The sequence below is a fragment of the Pinus tabuliformis genome, chromosome 4_1, assembly GCF_031772625.1.
Source record: "Pinus tabuliformis cultivar Carrire ecotype Pingquan chromosome 4_1, CPIR1, whole genome shotgun sequence".
Classification (NCBI taxonomy): domain Eukaryota; kingdom Viridiplantae; phylum Streptophyta; class Pinopsida; order Pinales; family Pinaceae; genus Pinus; species Pinus tabuliformis.
In genome coordinates, this window is record NC_142303.1 from 617844873 (window position 1) to 617857599 (window position 12727).

The following is a 12727-nucleotide window of genomic DNA, read 5'->3' on the forward strand; positions in this document are numbered from 1 at the left end:
ATATATTTCTGTAAAGTTCAAAATGTAGGTTAATGTTCTACTTCTTAGGGAACTAATAAATTAGGCCATTTGTTTTTCTTCATTAGTAATGTCTAGTGACTTCTAGTAGTTTTTTCCATTGAACTAATGAAACTTTGGTCCTCAAAACCTTCATAAAGTGCGATATGATTGAGGCCCATCTTATCATTTATGTGTGGCATATTGGTGAAGAAGGAGTATTTGTTTGTGTTTTTTTATTTTTTAATTGAGTAGAATTTGCAGTTGGCTCACTTTTCAAGGTCAACTAAAAATTGTTCAACTCAACTTAGGAATTCGAATTCCATACATATGCAAGTTTTTTTCTTGTCATTGAATGAATTCAGCTTTCTCATATTTTGGACTAGCTTGATCCTTCTAACAAGATTTATCTATATGCTTGTTGAACCACCCTTCTTGGGAACACATTGATTTATCACAACTATCCAATGTCTTGGAGTCCTCTTTAGTGATTATATTTGATGAGGTTGGTTTGTGAGATCCTTTGTATGTAATTTGACTTTATTGTCACCTTATTGTCTTACCTAACTCTGATATATAGAATATATTTTGATGAATAGGTTATCTTGTAAATTCATGTGTTGTTTAACTCTATACCAAACTGAAGATGGCTCAAGTTATAGATTTAATTTATAGTGGAGAAATTCTCATATATGGGGACTAGAATCATGAGAAATTTTAAATTGACACAACACTAGGTGAAAATCATTAATGTTGTAGCAACTTATACACAACCACTAGGAGCTATTGCTTCATAGCTTTGGCCCTAAAAATACTAACAGACAACAAAGGAATATATGGAAAGAAGTGAAAAAATCAATGAATCCCCAAACCAATCAATGAAATCGATCATTCATGCATAGATTTTTCTATCAAAGGGTTTGATTTGAGCACCTCAAATCCTCTTGGTGGCAGATCTTGGTCATGATGTATATATTCCCACTCCATCCAAGATATCTTGTCCACTACAATAGATCCAGAACCTACACAAAATCACCACCAAACAAGGAGCACAAATGGCCTTTCATAGAGGATTGTAAGCTTAAACAAATGAACATAATCATGAACAATAGATTATACATTCTGATCTTGTAGCATGGTTTCCTTCTCCCAATACAACAGAGATCTTGCACTATGGTATGGATACTATATGTCACCCCCTTTCCTCTTGGTGAGACTATATAGGTTCATTATATCCTCTAGGAGAATGTATCTAGACACCTAGGGGCTTGAGAAGTTAGGAAACTTATACAATAATGTACTCCTAGCCAACTCATACACAAGTGGGTCAAGTTGATCTCATTGCGAATGACAAACTCTAGAAACCTTTTCACCATTACGATATTTTTCTCAATTTCCTCAATTATGAAATAATTATTATCTCATAATTATAAAATTGTGACAAAATAATTATGAGAAATAACTCAATCATGTAATTCCACCCTTTTAACATTGGATAAATCTCACGTAAGTAAAATAAAAGGTGAAATGAGATGCATTATAGCCAATAATTGAGGTAAGTTGAACTTGGGTTTATCTCATTATAATGGAGTGGAAAATACAATTATAATAGATGCCCCTTAATGCATGAGGTCATAAGAGAAACTAATGGCCAAAATGCAGCACAACAAAACTCAAATCTTCAAAATGGGAGGAAGGATCCAAGACTACAAATCTAGATCAGAGGAACTCAAGTGCTAAAGTCTCAACTATGGTGATAACATCCCTAAGGTGGGAATACCCATGCTTAGACATGAAGAGATATTGAACATGTCCACCAAACATAGACTACAGATCCATGTCATGAAGTTCTAAGACATGGCCATGGACATTACGCAGAAAATCTAATGTCGCGTCAGAAAGATCATAACCATCAACAAACACAATGTGGATTTATGTCATAGTATGCATCAATGGGACTATGGACACAAAACAGATAGGGGGTATCTGAGAATAGTCCTCAAAGTACATAAATGATACATAACTCCAATGCAACTTGGGAAGGGTGCCATATAAGAGTGGGATTTCCCTAAACCAAGATCTTCGACACAACCCCGATGGTACAAATCTACGACATGCGAATAGGTGCGTTGATGTTGAGCAAGATAGAAACCAGCTAATTAGTGGTCAATGAGGTGTATCGTTAACAGATGAGAGGGCACCCATCAATGATGAAAATGGACCCCAAGGTACCTAGTACAATCCACTAAGTGTGAACAGATGAGATGATATCAAAGACCGGTGGACTTGACCAATCTAGATTCAACGATGTAAACCCATTTTAGAGAGTGAGGAATCCTGCCACTAAGGTTTGCAAGCTCCAAGGTACTATTGGTTCCTAGATCAAGCTCCTAGATAATGAGCTGAAGTTGATAGGAGAAGATCTATTGAAGGAGGGCCTCGATGTATTCCCCATCAATCGACACAGAATAAACCAAGATAATGTAGTGAATGGATGATGAAGTCATGAAGCAATGAAGTAAAACTAACATAGGGATGGACGACTCAAAAAGGTCAATAGGAAACTACAGATGGTTGAGACTTCCCTTGAACATGTAATGGCATGACACAAGAGTGACTAGGTAGCATGACTAATAAGCACCACATGATATCTTGCAAAAACACAGGAGGCATTGAAGCACACTCCATATTACTGGAAGAGTAACTAGCTAGAGGAGTAGACAAACTCATATGTATGGTACGACACCTAGGTAAGCTAAAGCACAATTGTAATGTAATGATGCAAATAGGTTCCATGTTTATGGGTGACGTGACTAATGCTACCATTTTAATGACTAATATAAATAAGTGTTACCTTCTCATTCTCTCCTTTTAGTCTCCTTCATGGTTTAATGAGCATGAAAGAGAAGACAAGTAAGCTCAATAGGTTTGTTTTTCATAAGTTTAGTCCCCCAATCCTGAAAAAGAGATAAAAAAAAATACAAGGAAGAACTCTTCTAGCCATAAAGTACTAGATTATTACTTTTTCATAACTAGTCTATGTAGTCTAGAAAAGGGTTAAACTTATAATGAATAGACGTGCCTTCAAATAATTTAACGAGCGTGAAGGAGACAAGTTCACTTGACAATATTTTCTAAGTTAAGGAGTCTGAAAAGATCTTAAAGGAAACTCCTCCTAAATAAACGAGTTGTATAGAGGGTAGAAACTAGTTGTGGTCATGGTGGAACTATTCAAAACATGGAAAGGTCAATAAGCTGGCTAATACAACCACTTGTCGCAGCGATTCCTCCAAGAAAGGGTAAAACACCAAGTGAAAGTGGATGATAGGCCGAGAAGGTGATAACAGTGGTGAAAAAACAAAACCAAGGCTCATCATGCGGAAATAGGCTCATAGAACGTGGTAATCACAAAGGATAAAGTGTGGAATCTTCCAAGGGTAAGGCTAGATAGTGACAAAGAAGAGAAGAATGAGGCTCATATTCTAAGTCATGTTGGCTCAAAAAGAGGGATTCCGAGAAGAAAATAAAAGAGGTAATGCATGGACACAAATATCAAAAAGAGGTGCTAAACTAGGGCATCCATGTATACGTAGGCTCTACCGTCAAATTATGGCATGCATAGAAGAGTGGACTAATTCCACAACTTGATGGGGTCGGACCTAAGGCACTCTAACACTGTCCTCCCACATTTACCCAAGTTAATTGGCCCGCTGGGGTAAACATGTAACGAGAGGCTACTATGATATGATTCAACTCCCCATGTATAGTTAATGATGTTGAACTAACAAAATATAACCAATCTGACCTTGTTCACATGTTACATAACCTTCAAGAGCAACCCAACCCTTCCAGGTCACCAACACTTGAGGTAACCTAACATTTTACTAACCTAGAGCCTCAGATGCTCCCATGACATGGGCATGCATACGACTAGGACCCTCCAGTCGCTCCCATAGCAAGGGCATGCCAGTGACTAGGGAATTTTTCAATGGGTTCTATGCCAGTAACCCTGGATTTTGTGCCACTTTTTCAAGCCCAGGACTTAGGCCACTACCCAGAACTCCATGAAACTTACAGAAATGATAAATAACAATAGAAACAAAAGTACCAATGCAAACATTTTATTAATGAGTTGATTGGACCCCTACTAGCCATGACAGGAATTTCATCAAACATGTCACAAATATGCATTCTACATCTCATAACAACAGATTTGAACATAGGGGTCTCATACTTATCTGAGAATCGCTAAGAAGCATTGATGCTTTATCACATTAACTTCATTATCATCTATTAGGTCATATTTTCATTGTACACTCATTTACTAATCAAAACATGATGAGAGCCATACATCATCATTGTCATAAAACATACTCATAACCAATATAGAATCAACATAAATAACAAGGATACAATACCCATAAAATCCACATACAAACTAGTACATTTACACATGAAATACCGAGGAGAAGGAACTCTTATTAATGAATACATAAGTCAACCAGGTATGGGACTTCCATGAACCACCTGACCATATATTAGATCAACCAACTCTTTCTTTCAGCCAATCTCCCCCATGCTATATTTCAAGCATGAATGTTGGACTCATAACCAAAATCAACCAGGGCTTCCCTAGGCTACACCACCTCACCCTCATCCATAGAACTAGGATTTACCAGAATCCCCACTAGATCACTAGGTCGTAAACAAGCGTGGATGTTGTTATCTAAAAATCAAGCCTTGGAAGGCTGCAGACCAGGAAGACTTCAAGTAGCTATTTCAAACCAACCTTTTAGCTAAGGCTTAGCCTCCTTAGCCTGAGAGGGCTCTCTCAAAGGATTGAAGGTTTTTGATTATGATTAAGATGGCTAACTCTTTGTGAAACAAATAAGAATGAAGCTGGTGGAATAAAATTAACAAGCATCCATTGGGCTTATGGAGTCATATGTCATTTAGCGTTAATAGTAGACTTGGCTTTGCAATAAAATCAAGGCATTCATATTTCAATATAGGTAGAGCACACCAAACACAAAAAGGACAGTTTACGAGTATATGAAGGAAATTAGAACACTGCAAGTGATTTCTAAGTAATCAAATACTCATAATACTGTAGACGACATGAAAAGACAACAAAAGGAACTCATACAATGAACTCTCTATGATTCTTGAGCAGCAGAAGCCAGTACTGTATTACCAAAAGAAACAGAGTTTTTACATAAGCTTGATAACAAAGCTTTTTTACATAAATTTCCAACCCTTATTACATTTCCTTTTCTCCTATATATATAGTTCTTCTACCTAACTGATATTCCTCCTCAAACATTAGGGGAACTCGAAATCTACTTCTAATGACACCTGTTTAACTTTTAACTGCCTATTAAATGTAACAAACTGCAACTACACTTTCTAGATACCTAAATCAAGTATGAGTCTAACTCCATATTATGCTAATAATAGCCTTGATTACAATCATTCTCGTTCTTTGAAATCTGGTCCCTTTTTAGTTTGGCTGTGGTGGATGTTCAAAGCTCCATGCTGGTCTTCAATGTTACATCTTCTCCATTGCCCTGAAACATAGGAAACTACCCCTGTTTATTTGCATCAAAATTTTTGAATCCAAAGAACCATGCCCTTTATCTTTGATTATCCAAAATATAATAGATTGCCACATCTTTGATGTGTTGTCAACCTCTTTTATGTGTAAAGGCAAAAGCTCTTCCATGTTGTCTAACATATCTTGGACTGTAGTAAATATGCTCACTTTATGACAAAAAGTTTGGATTTGGATTCTAATACATGTTTCCTTCACCTATCTTGACCTTGTTGAACGTTGATAGCTTTAGATGATCCCTTGTAGATATTCCCTTTTCAGAATTCCTGCTTGTATTTCAAAACTGATTGACTGAGATTAGATTGTGTAGCTTCAACAGTTTCGTAGCACGCTACGGAACTGCTGTGTTATTCCAAGAAACACAGTTTCAACCAAAATTTTGCCATTTTTGAGCCTTTTGCTATTTAAACATTCTTTCAACTACTCCAAGGCCTTTCAAAACTGAATGGAAATGTATGATTCTTCAAGAAAGATTATACCAAGCAAAACCATCAAAATTTTGAAACATAGCCTTACTTGAAGTGAGATTTCTTTAAGGAGATTCTTTCAGCTGGCTTAACTGTATCTTTAGGTCTTCAATTTGTTTCTTCATGACCTTGATCTCAGATCTGAGGTTTGTATTGACCTTTCTAATAAATTATGCTTCCTTTATTGCAGGAACAGTCCAGCTACGGAATTGAACACTAAAATCAACCACTTCAGGAATTTGAAATGTTTGGTCCTCCCACAGAGCTTGCATTTGGTTAAAATAAGACTCCTTAACTGCAAATTTCCTGGCAGCTTTCTTCAATCTGGCAATTTCAAAGTTGGCCGTTTCCAATCTCCTTTTCAGGTTTTCCAAACTATCTTTTTCTTGAATGGCAATTGCTTTGCCTTTATCCTTTCTTTCATGATGCCATGTCAGCTCCCCTGTTTCATCTGCTCTTGGCAGTACCTCCTATACTTGTTTAAACTTCCTCGTTATGGGTCTCCTAGGCTTAAAAATGAATTTCTCAACCTGATCATCAAACTTGAGTTTTTTCGAGGCTTTGGCTCTCTTGGCCTTGTCTTTTCCTGACTCTATGAAATCTGCTTGAACTAGTGGAGACTCTTCAATGTCAATGGCTTGCAATAAGTCATTTAAGTCTCCCTTTGAAACAGGGCTTTCTTCAATACTCATTGACTTACCTTTTTCTTTAGCCACCTGGCTCCTAGTCCTTCTTCTTTGAACTCCTTCACTTGTGCTTGATTCATGTGCAGTTTCTTTGACCTGAGTTTTCTCTTTAAGGGACTGCTGGGGTGTATCCTGGATAGTCAGTGGCCTGGTGGATTCTCCAACTTGTTTCCTTGCCTTTAACTTTGAAAACCTCTTGGATCTTGTTTCTGCCTGATGACTAGCTGTTGTTGGAAGGTATTTTGCAACTTAAGGGCTGAGACCGGTCTTGTTCTTGAAAGCAGACATGAATATGAATGTGTCCCAATCTCTACCTACCCTTTGGAGTTCATGCAGAATAATTAACTTAACCAAGCCATGGTGGAACAATGAAGTCTCACAGGCTTCTTTTCTTAGCTGCACCTTGTCACACATTTTGCTTAAGCTGTGGAATAACTAAAAAGGTAGATCAATAGATGTCTTTCCTGTGAAATGCAACAGAAGTTTAAAATGATATGAATACACCTTGTTATATCTCCCTTCACAGGTAAGGTACCTCTGTATACAAGTAAGAAAATTGGCATATGACTCTTTGGACATAACTTCTAGGAACAGACTTGCTTAAATCTGAGTTAATGAACTCCTGCTTTAGAAATTATTTGCATGGGGACATATCAAATTTGAAATTCTTGAACCAAATTTCTTGCCCTCTTGGAATCTTCGTAACTGTGGATATCATGTCTGGTGAGACCTGCAATTCCAACATACCAACCTTTGAGTTTAGTCCTGTGAAATTCAGGGCAGATTCCTTAGTAACTTGTGCATGACCTCCTGGAGCTTCTTGCAAAAATTCCAACATCCAGCTTGTTTAAATGTATGCTCGACTTCTTTGTTCTTCAAGGTTATGTCTAAACCTTCAGGCTCGTTTCTTAAACATTTCCTGATCTGTGGTCTTTCCTTTCTGCCGATCCCTCCATGAAGGTTTGAAACACTGTCGCTGCTCAAATTTTTCTCTCTGCCTTGTTTGAATGGCTACCTCGCTTGATAACTGCCTCGCTTGATAACAATGTATTCAAATTGAAAACTTGCAAACTTGTTCATCATGCAACGAATACAATCATCATTAAGACTGTGGATACTTGGCTTTTATTGGAACTTGTAATCCGTGTGTACCAACGTACCTAGTGGTTGTAATAATGGAGATAAGCAGTTGGACATGATATGTGGAGTGCATAAACTGACAATGAATGACGCAACCATAGATTAACTTGACAGATTTGACAGTTGGGAAAGATTCGCTGCGGAATGCACGAATCTCCGATTTCGCAGCGCGGTCAGTGTAAATTTTGAATTATGCGCTATGAAATCACCTAAGACGTGTCGCACTGTGAAATCACCTAAAACACATCGTGCTGCAAAATCACCTAAAGGGCTTTTGCGCTGTGAAACTGCTAAAAGGACTTATGCGCTGCGAAAACACTTCAAAATGGTTACATGTGCTACGAAATCACCTAAAAGGCTTTGTGGCACATAGTAATTTCTAAACCAAACTAACACATGGCTATGAGACCGGTGATGAATGAGAATGACCAGTGGTGAATGAGAATGCATATTTGACTCAAGACCCCCTAAGACTTAGACTCTAAAGAAAAACAAAATCAAACTTAGACTAGCACCGAACTTTATCATCAAACTAGTATGAGAAATTTTGGCATTAGAATTCTTAAGTGATAACAGATGCCATCGAATTTCTCCACCTACATCGTGAGTAATTTTCATGTCTCCTAGTCTTTAGGCTTTACCATACATCCCGCCATACAATAATCGAGGATCACTAGGCCTAATCGAGACTCTATCCTTTGGGATTTACCATATATCCTCCATTCACTGGTCAAGGATTCCTAAGCCTGATCAAGGGAACCCACCTCTAGGATTTACCGTATGTCCCGCCATTTACCATTCGAGGATTCCTAGGCCCACCGAGGTAACATAAAATCTGACTTTACCACAACCCGCAATCCATTTTAGGGTTGCTAGGCCAAGTATTTACTACAATCCACAATCTGATTCAGGGATCACTAGGTCATCTATTCTTTGTTTTAGAGACCACCTTACTCGGTTTTGAATCCATCAAAAAAACTCGCTCAACCAAAACTTGAGAACCCCATTACATCATGGCTATCTGAAAATGGCAAGGAAAGGCTGAAGAATATTGTCACATGTGGAAAAATCCATGCCAATGACAGCAAGAGAACCAAGAAAAAACATGCATAACCATGCATACCAAAACTAGCAAGGAAATCACATATGCAAATCGATACCTGCAAATAATTGTGATGTAGCTGCTTGATCCTACTATTCCTTGCTTGATATTTGGTTCCTCTTGCTTTCTTTTCTTTTCTTAATACAATGATGTAGTGCTCCAAGAAAAATCGAAGTGTCCAATATTCCAAGAGAGAGAGTAGAGAGAGAGTTCTAAAACTGAACTAATAAAAGGTATCAACTAATCCTCATAAGCCTTTTTATTAATGAGGTCTTTATTTTCTTCATTTTCCATTATTATCCTTTCTTTTCCTCCTCACTTGCAACTTGTGACCCTTCACCTTCATTTTCTCCTAATTTCCATAATTCTCATAAATAAAATGCCAATTAATGCCTCATTCCTTTCCAAAGCCTTTTCCATTGCCTTTGCCAATTTTCTTAGCAATAATAAACCAAATGAACAACCACACTAGGATGTTTTTCCCAACATTCAACTTGGAATAAGTGTCCCATGACTGTGGTTATTATTTTACCTTTATTAACTTTATTTACATGGAATTTTGACTAGGGTTGTTACAACCCCCCCCTCCGGGGGAACACCATCCTCGATGTTCAATGACACCTACAACCAACAAGACTGTTGAAAGAAAAACATATTGCCCATGGAGCTCTATATATTAGCTCAATGCATTATTTAAAATGATCAACCTATTGAGAAGCAAACCAACATGAAATATAAAAACATAATGACCATAACTACATGACACCCATACTGCCTATTGGAGCTTTATAACATAGCTCATGGTGATATCTAAGTCCATATATATATGTACATATACTAAAACATCACACCAAAACATATGCCAAAAACATTTGCTCAACAAACGAATAGAGAAGGATATATAGCCCACATCTTATTTTCCATCTCCCATGTAGCTTTGTTGGACCCAAAGTGCTTCCACTACACTTTAACATGCTCAATTGTTTGGTTCCGAAGCAAGAGCATATTTGTCTACAATGTACATTAAGGTTGCAACCGGAATTATCCATTTGGGTTGACTTGCAATACAGACTAGCCAATCACATTATCAACGTCTTTAACATACTTCTTAAGAAATGACACATGGAAAACATCATGGACTTTCATTGTCAAAGGCAGTGCAAGTCGATAGGCTACTGGTCCAATCCTTTCAAGAAACTTGAAAGGTCCACAAAGCTGAGGTGCCAACATATCACATGATCCAATCCTCAAGGAGCTCTTCTTGGGCTTGATGTGTAAATACACATGTTCCCCAACCTGAAACTCCTTAAACAACCTATTCTGATCTGCATAGATTTTCTTGCTCTCCTATGAGGCCTTTAGATTCTTCTTTATTACCTACATTTCATATCCATTTCTTCCAACATGTCCAGTGTAATCAATACCTTGCTCACTGAATCACTCCAACTGATGGGAGTACTACAACTCTGAACATATAGTGCCTCAAACGGACTCATCCTCAGTGACTCCTAATACCGGTTTTTATAAGAAAACTCAACCAATGGAAGGTATTCCTCCCATATCCTCTGCTAGAGCATCACATACATCCTCAACATGTCTTCCAATATCCCATTGACCCTCTCTATTTGTCCACATGTCTGCGGATGATAATTTGTGTTGAAGGAAAACTCTATCCCCAAACCTACAAATATCTCCTTCTAAAATTTGGAAGTGAACTTAGCATCCCTATTTGACACAATATTCCTTGGAACACCATGCAATCTAACCACATCATTGAGGAAGATCTGTGCTACATCACTAGCTAAATACATAGAATTCACTGGAATGAAGTGTGCTACCTTTGCTAACCTGTCCACCATAACCATGATGGAATCATGTTGTCTAGATGTCCTCAGTAAACTTGAGATGAAATCCATGGAAATGAGTTCCCACTTCCACTCTGAAATCGAAATCGGTTGTATTAATCCACCAAGATACTTACCTTCTTCCTTCACCTACTGATAGTCCAAGAATCTAGCCATAGACTCTTCCATGACCTTTTTTAGATTTGGCCAATAATCAAAATTCTTCATTGTTTTCAATATCTTTTGATATCCTGGGTGACCTGAACATGGTTTCACATGAAATTTTCGCAAGATAGTCTTCTTGCGTTCACTCTCATTCGACACATAGATCATGTCCCTAAACCTGATCAAGCTATTTGTTGTAAGTCAATAGTCCACATCATAATCACGTGTACCTTGTTGTAAGCTATGCATAAGTTCCATATACATGTCATCTTGTTGTCCTGCCTATAAGATCTGATCCTATAAATTTGTCCCATAGGAGCTCATAGCTACTATATGATTCACTTGTACTCTCATGATAACAGAATCTACAACCTTTTTCTCTTTAGTCTTGATGTACCTGATCTCAAAGTCAAACTCAGTAATCATGGCCAACCATCTAGCTTTCCTGGCATTCAAATTCATGTAATCAAACAAGTACCTCAACCCACTATGATCACTCATCAATAGAAACTTCCTGCCAAGAAGATATTTCCTCCACATATTCAATACATGAATGTTTGCTTCCAACTCAAGATCATGTGTCGGGTATTTATTCTCATGCTCATTCCACATCTGTGATTCATAACATACGATATACCCTTCCTACATTAGGACTCCACCAAGTCCTCTCTTGCAAGCATCTATACATACCACAAAATATTTGTCTAGATATGAAATCTTTAACAATGGAGCATTTGACAACAATTTCTTCAACTGCTCAAAACTTGTTGCACATTCCTTTGTCAATTTGAATTTCTTACATTGCTTTTGCAATGACGTAATAGGATATACAATTCAAGAGAAGTTCCTAATGAACCTCCTATAATATCCTACTAGCCCCATAACTGATCTTACATCATCAACATTTATAGGAGCTTCCCACTTCATGATAGCCCTTATATTCTATGAATCCACTATTATACCTTCCTTGGAGACCACATGCCCCATGTAATGTACCTCTATCTGAAAGAAATTGCATTTGCTAAGCTTAGCATAAAGCTAATACTCTCTTAGAAATATAAACATTTCTGCTAAATGTTGTGCATGTTCTTCCTCATTTCTAGAATATATCAAGATGTCATCAATGAACACAATAACAACTTGTCTATATAAAGGCGCAACACACTATTCATCAAGCACATGAAAGTATTTGGATCAGTAGACAAACCAAATGGAACTACAATAAACTCATAATTCCCATATCTAGTCTGGAAAGTTGTCTTGTATATGTCCTCTTCCTTAATGTGTACCTCGGGATATTTGGATCTCAAATCAATCCTTGAGAACACTGCTTCTCCCTTCAACTGATCAAACAAGTCACCAATCCTCAACAATAGATACCTATTCTTCATGGTCACTTTGTTCAAGTGCCTATAATCAATGCATAGCCTATGAGTACCATCCTTCTTCTTCACAAACAATACTAGTGCACCCCAAGGTGATACACTTGGCCTAATTTATTCCTTGTTAAGCATTTCTTTCCATTATAATTTCATCTCTACTAACTTTGGTGTGCTCATCATGTATGGTTCCTTTGATGCTAGTGTTTTTTTTGGTACCAACTCAATGGAAAAGTCCACTTCTCTATGAGGCAGAAACTTTAAAATATATGGTGGAAACACATCCTGAAATTATTTTAGAACCGGGTACCTACTCAAGAAATCCACATCCTCAAC